The 12330-nt window shown below is 44.5% G+C and overlaps 1 pseudogene; it reads right to left on the bottom strand.

Annotated features, from left to right (window-relative positions):
- Positions 1 to 5570: 5570 nt before the first annotated feature.
- Positions 5571 to 5745, bottom strand: LOC135568157 (U2 spliceosomal RNA; annotated as a pseudogene).
- Between the last annotated feature and the right edge of the window lie 6585 nt (positions 5746 to 12330).

The following is a 12330-nucleotide window of genomic DNA, read 5'->3' as shown; positions in this document are numbered from 1 at the left end:
AAACTCATTACCCAGATGCGTTTGTAGATATCAGCAATGGAAGAGGGTGAAAGGATTTTCTGCTCCAGCTGTCAGAAAAGGACAACTATGAAGACAGACAGAGATAATAGTCAGGGCTGTCTAATTGGAATATAATGAAGCTTGTTTCTTTGCGATGTCTGTCCTCAGATATGGAGAGCTGTGAAAGCCTGTCTACAGATGAAGAGGTCCCAAGAGACTGTCTACAGATGGAGAGGTCCCAGTGAAGGTCCAAGAGATTGTCTGCAGATGAAGAGGTCCCAGTGAAGGTCCAAGAGATTGTCTGCAGATGAAGAGGTCCCAGTGAAGATGAAGAGGTCCCAAGAGACTGTCTGCAGATGAAGAGGTCCCAGTGAAGGTCCCAAGAGACTGTCTGCAGATGAAGAGGTCCCAGTGAAGGTCCCAAGAGACTGTCTGCAGATGAAGAGGTCCCAGTGAAGGTCCAAGAGACTGTCTGCAGATGGAGAGGTCCCAGTGAAGGTCCAAGAGACTGTCTGCAGATGGAGAGGTCCCAGTGAAGGTCCCAAGAGACTGCAGTACATCCTTGTATGCCATGGGATTTGTGTGTACTTATGTTAGCACATGTTGTACTCAACAATACAGTTCAAATTCACACACAATGTAGGCTACAAACGTATTAAATCAAATCAAAAGTTTATTTGTCACATGCGCCGAATACAACAGGACCTTACAGTGAAATGCTTACTTACAGGCTCTAACCAATAGTGCGAAAAAAAGGATGTGTGTGTGTGTAGGTAAGTAAAGAAATAAAACAACAGTAAAAAGACATTTGAAAATAAGAGTAGCAAGGCTATACACAGACACCTGTTAGTCAGGCTTATTGAGGTAGTATGTACATGTAGGGATGGTTAAAGTGACTATGCATATATGATGAACAGAGTGTAGCAGTACCGTAAAAAGAGGGGTTGGCGGATGGTGGGACACAATACAGATAGCCCTGTTAGCCAATGTGTGGGAGCACTGCTTGGTCGGGCCAATTGAGGGAGTATGCACATGAATGTATAGTTAAAGTGGCTATGCATATAAGATAAACAGAGAGTAGCAGCAGTGTAAAAGAGGGGTTTGGGGGACACAATGCAAATAGTCCGGGTAACCATTTGGTTACCTGTTCATGAGTCTTATGGCTTGGGGGTATTACAACTGTAGCAGGCCAATCCTGCTCCTGGAGGTCTGCTGGGTGTGCAGGCGTCTCTTCCCACCCTGCACTAACACACCTGATACAAACGTATCAATCCTAATGACTTGATAATAATGTGTATTATTGTTGGGCTGGAATAGAAGTCTGCTCACCCAGTAGATCAGGAAGTGGATCAAGGTTGGCCACCTCTGGTATGGATATTTTAGTTTTTCTAAAATGGATGCTTTAGTAATAATAGCATACTTACTAAGATGTCTAACATTTACAAACAAGGTAGCTTATTTCTACATTGAAATTATATGTTGATTCATTACATTTTTATTAATTGTTTAAACTTGTTTTAATTGTAACGTAAAAATATCGTAACGACCCTGGGTTTATAAGCGCGGAAATCGACTCTGCCGCTGGAGCGAGCATGCTTTTGTGGCAGTCGACAGCGCGCCGGACCTCGGGCTCGAAGGTCGACAGCGCGCCGGACCACGGGCTCGAAGGGTCGAGGGTACGAAGGTCGACAGCGCGCCGGACCTCGGGCTCGAAGGTCGACAGCGCGCCGGACCTCGGGCTCGAAGGTCGAGGGTTCGAGACCTGCTCCCTGCTGTTTCATTACAATAGTATCCAAGATGAACTAGTGTCAATGTTCATTAATTACAGATCAGAATTCTACAATCAAAAAGGTGTGAAGGGGATCTGTCTCTAACTTGTCTGTGTCTCTGTGTTGCTGTCTCAAATGAACACAACCTTTTTGTCCAGTTGTAATCTCTCTCTGAGCGGTTTTATTTGATTGTCATGCTGTTTCAGGATATCATCCATTTAGCTGCTTATCATAATGGCATGCATTACCAATGCAACCATATGTCTACAGTATGATGGCATTACTGGCCTAACGGACATGTGCAATCAATGTGCCCCTTGTCATTATACATCAGCAGCAGACAATAGCTAAACTCATATTGTTGAGCTAGCTATATGTTCTACATTTGAAATAGATCATGTATATGAGGCTAACCATAAGCCAGATTTGTGACATGATTTATCTGACATTAATTTGTTTAGTGCAAATTCAACCCTTGTATTCTCGGTACATGATATTTTATTTCAGCCTATGAAACATGGGACCAACAGTTGACATTTTACATGTATATATTTTTCAGTGTATCTTCACTGAGTGTACAAAACATTAAGGACACCTTCCTAATATTCAGTTAAAACCTTTTGCCCTCAGAACAGCCTCAATTCGTCAGGGCATGGACTGGGGATGATGGTGTTGAAGTGAGCCATGACCAGCCTTTCAAAGCACTTCATAGCTACAGACCTGAGTCCTACGGCTCGGTTGTCATTTAGGCAGGTTACCTTGGTGTTCTTGGGCACAGGGACTATGGTGGTCTGCTTCTCTACCTGCGCCTGTCCAACATCACTACTCTGGACGGCTCCGACTTAGAATACGTGGACAACTACAAATACCTAGGTGTCTGGTCAGACTGTAAACTCTCCTTCCAGACCCATATCAAACATCTCCAATCTAGAATTGGCTTCCTATTTCGCAACAAAGCATCCTTCACTCATGCTGCCAAACATACCCTTGTAAAACTGACCATCCTACCAATCCTCGACTTTGTTGATGTCATTTACAAAATAGCCTCCAATACCCTACTCAACAAATTGGATGCAGTCTATCACAGTGCAATCCGTTTTGTCACCAAAGCCCCATATACTACCCACCATTGCGACCTGTACGCTCTCGTTGGCTGGCCCTCGCTTCATACTCGTCGCCAAACCCACTGGCTCCATGTCATCTACAAGACCCTGCTAGGTAAAGTCCCCCCTTATCTCAGCTTGCTGGTCTCCATAGGATCTCCCACCTGTAGCACACGCTCCAGCAGGTATATCTCTCTAGTCACCCCCAAAACCAATTCTTTCTTTGGCCGCCTCCAGTTCTCTGCTGCCAATGACTGGAACGAACTACAACAATCTCTGAAACTGGAAACACTTATCTCCCTCACTAGCTTTAAGCACCAACTGTCAGAGCAGCTCACAGATTACTGCACCTGTACATAGCCCACCTATAATTTAGCCCAAACAACTACCTCTTTCCCTACTGTATTTAATTTATTTATTTATTTTGCTCCTTTGCACCCCATTATTTTTATTTCTACTTTGCACATTCTTCCATTGCAAATCTACCATTCCAGTGTTTTACTTGCTATATTGTATTTACTTTGCCACCATGGCCTTTTTTTGCCTTTACCTCCCTTATCTCACCTCATTTGCTCACATTGTATATAGACTTGTTTATACTGTATTATTGACTGTATGTTTGTTTTACTCCATGTGTAACTCTGTGTCGTTGTATGTGTCGAACTGCTTTGCTTTATCTTGGCCAGGTCGCAATTGTAAATGATAACTTGTTCTCAACTTGCCTACCTGGTTAAATAAAGGTGAAATAAAATACATTTAAAAACGTAGGTATTACAGACTCGGTCAGGGACAGGTTGAAAATGTCAGTGAAGACACCTGCCAGTTGGTCAGGACATGCTCTGAGTACACATCCAGGTAATCTGTCTGGCCCTGCGGCCTTGTTAATGTTGACCTGTTTAAAGATCTTACTTAACGGGGACTGTCTAATTTGTAACATTTTTTACTATATTGCAGATATTCAGAGATGCAGAGAATGAAGTTGGGTTACTTCTAAGTAACTTTGGCTGACTCCTGTCATCATCTCCAACATGTGACCTATTCTAGAGCTTTGCTTTGGTGTGGATTGAGGCCTATACATTCATATCAGTTGTGTTCCCCTGTTGTATTCAGCTTTCCTTATTTCTATTGTGGATTGTGTTTCTGTACGCCAATGGAAAGTCTACAAAACTATGAGCAAACCAGCCTATGTATTGAATACATGGAATTGGATTGTGATGATACCGATGAATGAATCGTACACACAATGTGCAAATATTAATATGTTTAATTTATCAGTAATTAAATGTGAATTAAGTTGTTTGGTGAAATATGCATAAAAGGAGAGTAATTACCCATAATTCTGCACCTTTGTATCGTTGTACTTCCAGTTTTGATCATCATGATTTAGGGACTGCTGTAATATTTGTGTTGTGGAGAAATGACCAGGCAGGAGACGGGAGTACAGTTAGTTTTCGTTTAGTCAAACCCCTCGTGCTCTACAGTTCCCGGCACCCTAGTGCGCATGTGCATTTCCTATTAGGTGTAGTGACGTAACACTGCCGTAATACATTACTGTTTAGTAACAGCATAGTAACTCATATAAACAGATGTAGATCCCAGATACAACAGCAAAGAACATTTATGATCTACTGGGATTTTTAAAAGACAGACTAACTTTCTGTTTTGTCTGCTTGCATTCAATAAATAAGTATAGTTGTGTCAATCTTTTTGCAGGCAGTCGTGTTCTTTTCATGAACGGATTTGCAATTTTGATGGTAATTATATTTATGATTTTTTTTTTTTTAAGACATTTTTTCAAAAAGCATTTACTGTTTTGCAAAAGTTGTGTTTTGTGGATTCATTGTTCCAAAAAATAATTGTAGGCGATTATGAGAAACTGTAATACATAAAGACGGTTTAAATAGTAATCCCTGATTAAATAGTACAAAAGTACACCCTGCTGGACAAAAGAGCTTACTGCACCTGGTATTCCCAGGCAGCGTACCATACAGGTACTAACCAGGCCCGACCCTGCTTAGCTTCCGAGACCAGGCGTATTGAGACTGATATGGTCGTAAGCCAGGGACTGTATTGTGTATATATGATCTGTAATAATGCCGTAAGCGAAGGAATAACTCTTGCTACACTATATCAAGTTTTTGTCACTTGAAAAAGTGCAGTGTGAGATCATAGAAATATAAATAATGGGATAAACAGACATAGTTACTTTAACACAGGCAGATGAGTTACAAACCTTGTATACATTTAACGACATATATTTGAGTCTTGTGAAAATAGCAGGCCTATCAAATATTGACTTCAGACAAATACATCAGATAACGTTACCGGTATGTGAGGCAGTCCATGTTACCAGAACATGACTTTAGCACATTTCATAGTTTATACTGTATAGTCTTCTTGTGTATATATATCCAAATCATAAGTGTTTTTGACTACTTTAGTATTTTGTGTATATGTTTGATCGTGTGTATTGAGCTGTTGAGAGCTTGCAAGTAAGCATTTCACTGTACCGTTTACACCCTGTCTACGTGACGAAAACTTTTTGTTAAAGATTAACGCACCATTCACATCAGCTCAATATAACGGTGACCGACTTGACCAGCACTGTCTTGCCACCACTGACACTAAGATGAACTGTGTGTGTGACAATACAATATAGACTAAAACGAAACCATGCTTGATTTATATTTACAACGACAGGGGGTGCACCGTTCCTGGAGGTACTGCAATACCAGGTCGATGCGTGGAGTGGACGGAGCAAGCCCCTATTCCATCTCCCTATTCCAAAAATCAATTTAATATATGGTCCCCAGATAGGGGACGTATCAGATATTAAACTGATAAGAACAGATTTTTTCTTTTGGAAAAGTTTTATTTACACAATTCCTTTAAAAACAGCTCATACATATTTGCATATCATTTTTACACATAAAAAACGGCGATAAGGCATAAAAACACAGCATTTGACGATTACATTTAAATTTGTTAAAAGTACATGTTGTTAAGACCAATGACAACAACCATGAATAAAAGTACTTTCTTTGTAAAAAAAAACATCAAATCTGTAAAGGCCATTTAAAATGTGTACGAATGATTTAACAAAGATAAAACATTTTTAAGACATGAGAAACATGTTAAAAAGTCACTTTGTTAAAAGGCTGTCTTCGGTCCCTTGTACAGGAGCGGGGTGAGTCTTTATCAAGCTCACCTCATCCTGCTCTTCTGAATAGACCATCGTCCCGTCCTTCGGGGCCCAGAGGAGATCCCTCCCCTAGGCGCATCGCCCTAGGTGCCGCAGCGCTGTCAGGCCGTGGCCGCCGGGACCTAGGGTGTTGTGGGGGACCCTTCGCCTGGGGTCGAGGCCCCCTTCCTTCCGTACCACCCCAGGGCTTCCGTGGCTACCATGGCCACTGCCTGGGGGGTGGTCTCTACGTTTTTTGCTACCAGCAGGTTACGGGAGGACCACAGTGCTTCCTTCAGACACGTGAGGGTGGGCCAGAACTTGGTGAAGGCCTTCGATGGAAAGGGCCTTCGGCCCACCCCATACAGCACGAGCTGAGGTGTTAGGTCCTCCCCTGCTGGCAGACACGAGGTGATCAGGGGGCCTGCTTCCTTCCACAGGTCCCTGGCGGCTCTGCCCTCCCAGAGCATGTGCCTCACCGACTCTTCTTGGCCGCAGCCTGGTCGGGGGCACGCGGATGTCCTCGCCATGCCCCGTGAGTGCATAACGGCCCTGACCGGGAGGATCTCGTGGGCTACCATCCAGGACAGGTCCCGATGCCGATTCAGGAGAGCAGGATGGGCCACGTTGCGCCAGACCGTTGTGGGCTCGCCTATAGCGAGCCTGCGCACTGGACACACTGGTTCCCGTTCCTGTACAAGAGAGAGAAGAGAGCGGTGTTTAGTTAAAACCGTGACTGCTTCCTTTTCCAGTTTGAAATGTCTTAAAAATTTCTGGAGCTGGACGTAGTGGGTGGGGAGCAGGAAAGAGACTGGGGCTCGCAGGTCAACTGGGATCAGCCTCAGTGTCCTGAGGTAGGATCCCAGCCAGAACCGTGCGAGGGCCTGAGTCTTGTTGTTGACCGGGGAGGTGGCAAGAGTCAGATGTAACGCTGTGTAGCGGCTGCCCAGGAACAAGTAGAGGTCAGGCAAGCCTTTCCCCCCCTTGGACCTGGGCCTCTTGACCACCTCCCTCCTCAGCCTCTCCCACTTGCTTCCCCACAGAAAGTAGAAGAGCATCCGCTCCAGGGCTAAAAAACTCCTTCGGGGGGGGATAAAAACAGAACTGATTAATAAAAGCACAGGTAAAATCACAGCTTTAATGATTAAAACCTTGCCCTCAAAAGTAGTCCCCAAAAACCCAGTCTCTGTCTTACTGTCCCCCGTTTTCCCAATTTTCACCTAAAATGACATACCAAAAATCTATCTGCCTGTTGCTCAGGCCCTGAAGCAAGGATATGCATATTATTGATACCATTTGAAAGGAAACACTTTGAAGTTTGTGGAAATGTGAATTGAATGTAGGAGAATATAATAGATCTGGTAGCAGAAAAGAAAAAAACAACTGTTTGTATTGTTTTGTACCACCATCTTTGAAATGCAACAGAAAGGTCTCACATCTAGTCACGACTCTGGTTGTAATTTAGATGGTGTCCACAAGAGGGCAGCAGTGTATGTGCAAAGTTTCAGACTGATAACTTTAAGACTAATAAGCAAGTTGCATGAAATTTACTATGAAGTCACCCAGGTGTCCTTCACAATTTGCCCAGATGTATCCAAGTGGTCGAATTGGTAAATTGATACATTTTCAAGAATATAAAACTATAGAAAACATTCAAAAATGCTATGCCCATAAAAAATACAAGTTTACACACTCCCAGGAATGTCAAAACATGTTGGATCATTTGCTTCCCTACATAAAATGTGCTAACAGGAGACCAGACAAGAATGCTGATCCAATGTCTCCAAATGTCTTCCGGCGCCGACAGAGATGGCCGCCTCGCTTCGCGCTCCTAGGAAACTATGCAGTTTTTTGTTTTTTTACGTGTTATTTCTTACATTGGTACCCCAGGTCATCTTAGGTTTCATTACATACAGTCGAGAAGAACTACTGAACATAAGAGCAGCGTCAACTCACCATCAGTACGACCAAGAATATGACTTTCTGTAACATCCTGATGCGTTCTGCCTTTCACCCAGGACAACGGAATGGATCCCAGCCGGCGACCCCAAAAACGACTTTGAAAAAGGGGAAAACGGCGGTCTTCTGGTCAGACTCCGAAACGGGCACATCGTGCACCACTCCCTAGCATTCTCCTCGCCAATGTCCAGTCTCTTGACAACAAGGTTGATGAAATCTGAGCAAGGGTAGCATTCCAGAGGGACATCAGAGACTAACGTTCTTTGCTTCTCGGAAACATGGCTCACTGGAGAGACGCTATCGGAGACGGTGGTTTCTCCACGCTCTGCAGAAACAAACATCTTTCTGGTGGAGCGATGGGTAACAGCCAGCTGGTTTCTCCACGCATCGCGCTGACAGAAACAAACATCTTTCTGGTAAGAAGAGGGGGGGGGGCGTATGCTTTATGGTTAACGTAACGTGGTGTGATCATGACAACATACAGGTACTCAAGTCCTTCTGTTCACCTGATTTAGAATTCCTCACAATCAAATGTAGACCGCATTATCTACCAAGGGAATTCTCTTCGATTATAATCACAGCCGTATATATTCCCCCCCAAGCACACATCGATGGCTCTGAACTAACTTTATTTGACTCTTTGCAAACTGGAATCCATATATCCGGAGGCTGCATTCATTGTAGCTGGGGATTTTAACAAGGCTAATCTGAAAACAAGACTCCCTAAATTGTATCAGCATATCGATTGCGCAACCAGGGCTGGAAAAACCTTGTATCATTGCTATTCCAACTTCCGCGACGCATATAAGGCCCTGCCCCGCCCTCCTTTCGGAAAAGCTGACCAAGACTCCATTTTGTTGATCCCTGCCTACAGACAGAAACTAAAACAAGAAGCTCCCGCGCTGAGGTCTGTTCAACGCTGGTCCGACCAATCTGATTCCACACTCCAAGACTGCTTCCATCACGGGGACTGGGATATGTTCCGTATTGCGTCAGACGACAACATTGACGAATACGCTGATTCGGTGTGCGAGTTCATTAGAACGTGCGTTGAAGATGTCGTTCTCATAGCAACGATTAAAACATTCCCAAACCAGAAACCGTGGATTGATGGCAGCATTCACATGAAACTGAAAGCGCGAACCACTGCTTTTTATCAGGGCAAGGTGACTGGTAACATGACTGAATACAAACAGTGTAACTATTCCCTCCGCAAGGCAATCAAACAAGCTAAGCGTCAGTATAGAGACAAAGTAGAATCTCAATTCAACGGCTCAGACACAAGAGGTATGTGGCAGGGTCTACAGTCAATCACAGATTACAAAAAGAAAACCAGCACAGTCACGGACCAGGATGTCTTGCTCCCAGGCAGACTAAATAACTTTTTTGCCCGCTTTGAGGACAATACAGTGCCACTGACACGGCCCACAACTAAAACATGCGGACTCTCCTTCACTGCAGCCGACGTGAGGAAAACATTTAAACGTGTCAACCCTCACAAGGCTGCAGGCCCAGACGGCATCCCCAGCCGCACCCTCAGAGCATGAGCAGACCAGCTGGCTGGTGTGTTTACGGACATATTCAATCAATCCCTATCCCAGTCTGTTGTTCCCACATGCTTCAAGAGGGACACCATTGTTCCTGTTCCCAAGAAAGCTAAGGTAACTGAGCTAAACGACTACCACTCACTTCTGTCATCATGAAGTGCTTTGAGAGACTAGTCAAGGACCATATCACCTCCACCCTACCTGACACCCTAGACCCACTCCAATTTGCTTACCGCCCAAATAGGTCCACAGACGATGCAATCTCAACCACACTGCACACTGCCCTAACCCATCTGGACAAGAGGAATACCTATGTGTGAATGCTGTTCATCGACTACAGCTCGGCATTTAACCCCATAGTGCCCTCCAAACTCGTCATCAAGCTCGAGACCCTGGGTCTCGACCCCGCCCCGTGCAACTGGGTAATGGACTTCCTGATGGGCCACCCCCAGGTGGTGAGGGTAGGCAACAACATCTCCACCCCGCTGATCCTCAACACTGGGGCCCCACAAGGGTGCGTTCTGAGCCCTCTCCTGTACTCCCTGTTCACCCACGACTGCGTGGCCACGCACGCCTCCAACTCAATCATCAAGTTTGCGGACGACACAACAGTGGTGGGCTTGATTACCAACAATGACGAGACGGCCTACAGGGAGGAGGTGAGGGCCCTCGGAGTGTGGTGTCAGGAAAATAACCTCACACTCAACGTCAACAAAACTAAGGAGATGATTGTGGACTTCAGGAAACAGCAGAGGGAACACCCCCCTATCCACATCGATGGAACAGGAGTGGAGAGGGTAGTAAGTTTTAAGTTCCTCGGCGTACACATCACAGACAAACTGAATTGGTCCACCCACACAGACAGCATCGTGAAGAAGGCGCAGCAGCGCCTCTTCAACCTCAGGAGGCTGAAGAAATTCGGCTTGTCACCAAAAGCACTCACAAACTTCTACAGATGCACAATCGAGAGCATCCTGTCGGGCTGTATCACCGCCTGGTACGGCAACTGCTCCGCCCACAACCGTAAGGCTCTCCAGAGGGTAGTGAGGTCTGCACAACGCATCACCGGGGGCAAACTACCTGCCCTCCAGGACACCTACACCACCCGATGTCACAGGAAGGCCATAAAGATCATCAAGGACAACAACCACCCGAGCCACTGCCTGTTCACCCCGCTATCATCCAGAAGGCGAGGTCAGTACAGGTGCATCAAAGCTGGGACCGAGAGACTGAAAAACAGCTTCTATCTCAAGGCCATCAGACTGTTAAACAGCCACCACTAACATTGAGTGGCTGCTGCCAACACACTGACTCAACTCCAGCCACTTTAATAATGGGAATTCATGGGAAATGTAAAATATATCACTAGCCATTTTAAACAATGCTACCTAATATAATGTTTACATACTCTACATTATTCATCTCATATGTATACGTATATACTGTACTCTATATCATCTACTGCATCCTTATGTAATACATGTATCACTAGCCACTTTAACTATGCCACTTTGTTTACATACTCATATGTATATACTGTACTCAATACCATCTACTGTATCTTGCCTATGCCGCTCTGTACCATCACTCATTCATATATCTTATGTACATATTCTTTATCCCCTTACACTTGTGTCTATAAGGTAGTAGTTTTGGAATTGTTAGCTAGATTACTTGTTGGTTATTACTGCATTGTCGGAACTAGAAGCACAAGCATTTCGCTACACTTGCAGTAACATCTGCTAACCATGTGTATGTGACAAATAAAATGTGATTTGATTTGATTTTGATTTGAAACACAGAGGTGTTCTCTACCTCCCTCTCTACCTCTCTCCCTCCCTCCCTCCCTACCTCCCCTCCCTCCCTCTCTACCTCCCTCTCTAACTCCCTCCCTCCCTCTCTAACTCCCTCTCTAACTCCCTCTCTAACTCCCTCTCTAACTCCCTCTCTAACTCCCTCTCTTTTTCTCCCTCCTTCCAGAATGAGAGGTAAAATGTTATCACCTGTAGTATCTCGGGGCTGTTCTCCAAGCCCTCCTTCATCCAGGACGTCTTCAGCAGGAGCGAACCCTATCCCATTTTCCAGAGTGGAGAACAGACGCATCCCGATTGGTGCTCTTCATAGCGCTGGTTCTACGGCCCGTCTCATCGAATGGCTGCAAGGAGAGATGGGGAACACCTCATAAATATTACCAGAATAAACTTTGGTTGAATCCAAAATGGCACCATATTCCACAATATAAAGATAAGAGTACCATTACAGACAGTCTCTTTCCTCACCCCCAGCCCCTCTCCAAACACATAGGTGAAATATTTAAGATAATGGCCAAGTTAGCAGCCAACACTGGTCTAATTTCATAAGGTAACACACAAACAAAGTTGAATTTTAAAAAATTCAAATAACAAAATGTACACATTATTTACAATGACTGTACTTACAACACGCCCTAAACACAAGATTGTGCTGCTGGTCCCAAGTCTCTTTCTGCTGTAAAGCCCTTACCATCTACTTGTAGGCTGGCTGGGTATTCACACCTCTTGATGGCCGGGTGGGGGTTTGTTGTGGAGCCAGAGAGAGCAGCAGTCACTCTAAGTGGGGGATGGAGGACTTGAATGTTGTCTCTTTGTAGTCAGTCTTATCACTAAAGCAAAATCTGTAAGAACTCAAGTTCATTACTTATTATATTGAACCTTTATTTGAGCAATACATCAAATATACAACAGCACATCTATAAACATATATTATATTGAGTGGAGAACACTGTGGTGAAG

Source organism: Oncorhynchus nerka, unplaced genomic scaffold, assembly GCF_034236695.1.
Source record: "Oncorhynchus nerka isolate Pitt River unplaced genomic scaffold, Oner_Uvic_2.0 unplaced_scaffold_1705, whole genome shotgun sequence".
Lineage (NCBI taxonomy): Eukaryota > Metazoa > Chordata > Actinopteri > Salmoniformes > Salmonidae > Oncorhynchus > Oncorhynchus nerka.
This window is presented reverse-complemented; position numbering and strand designations above follow the sequence as displayed.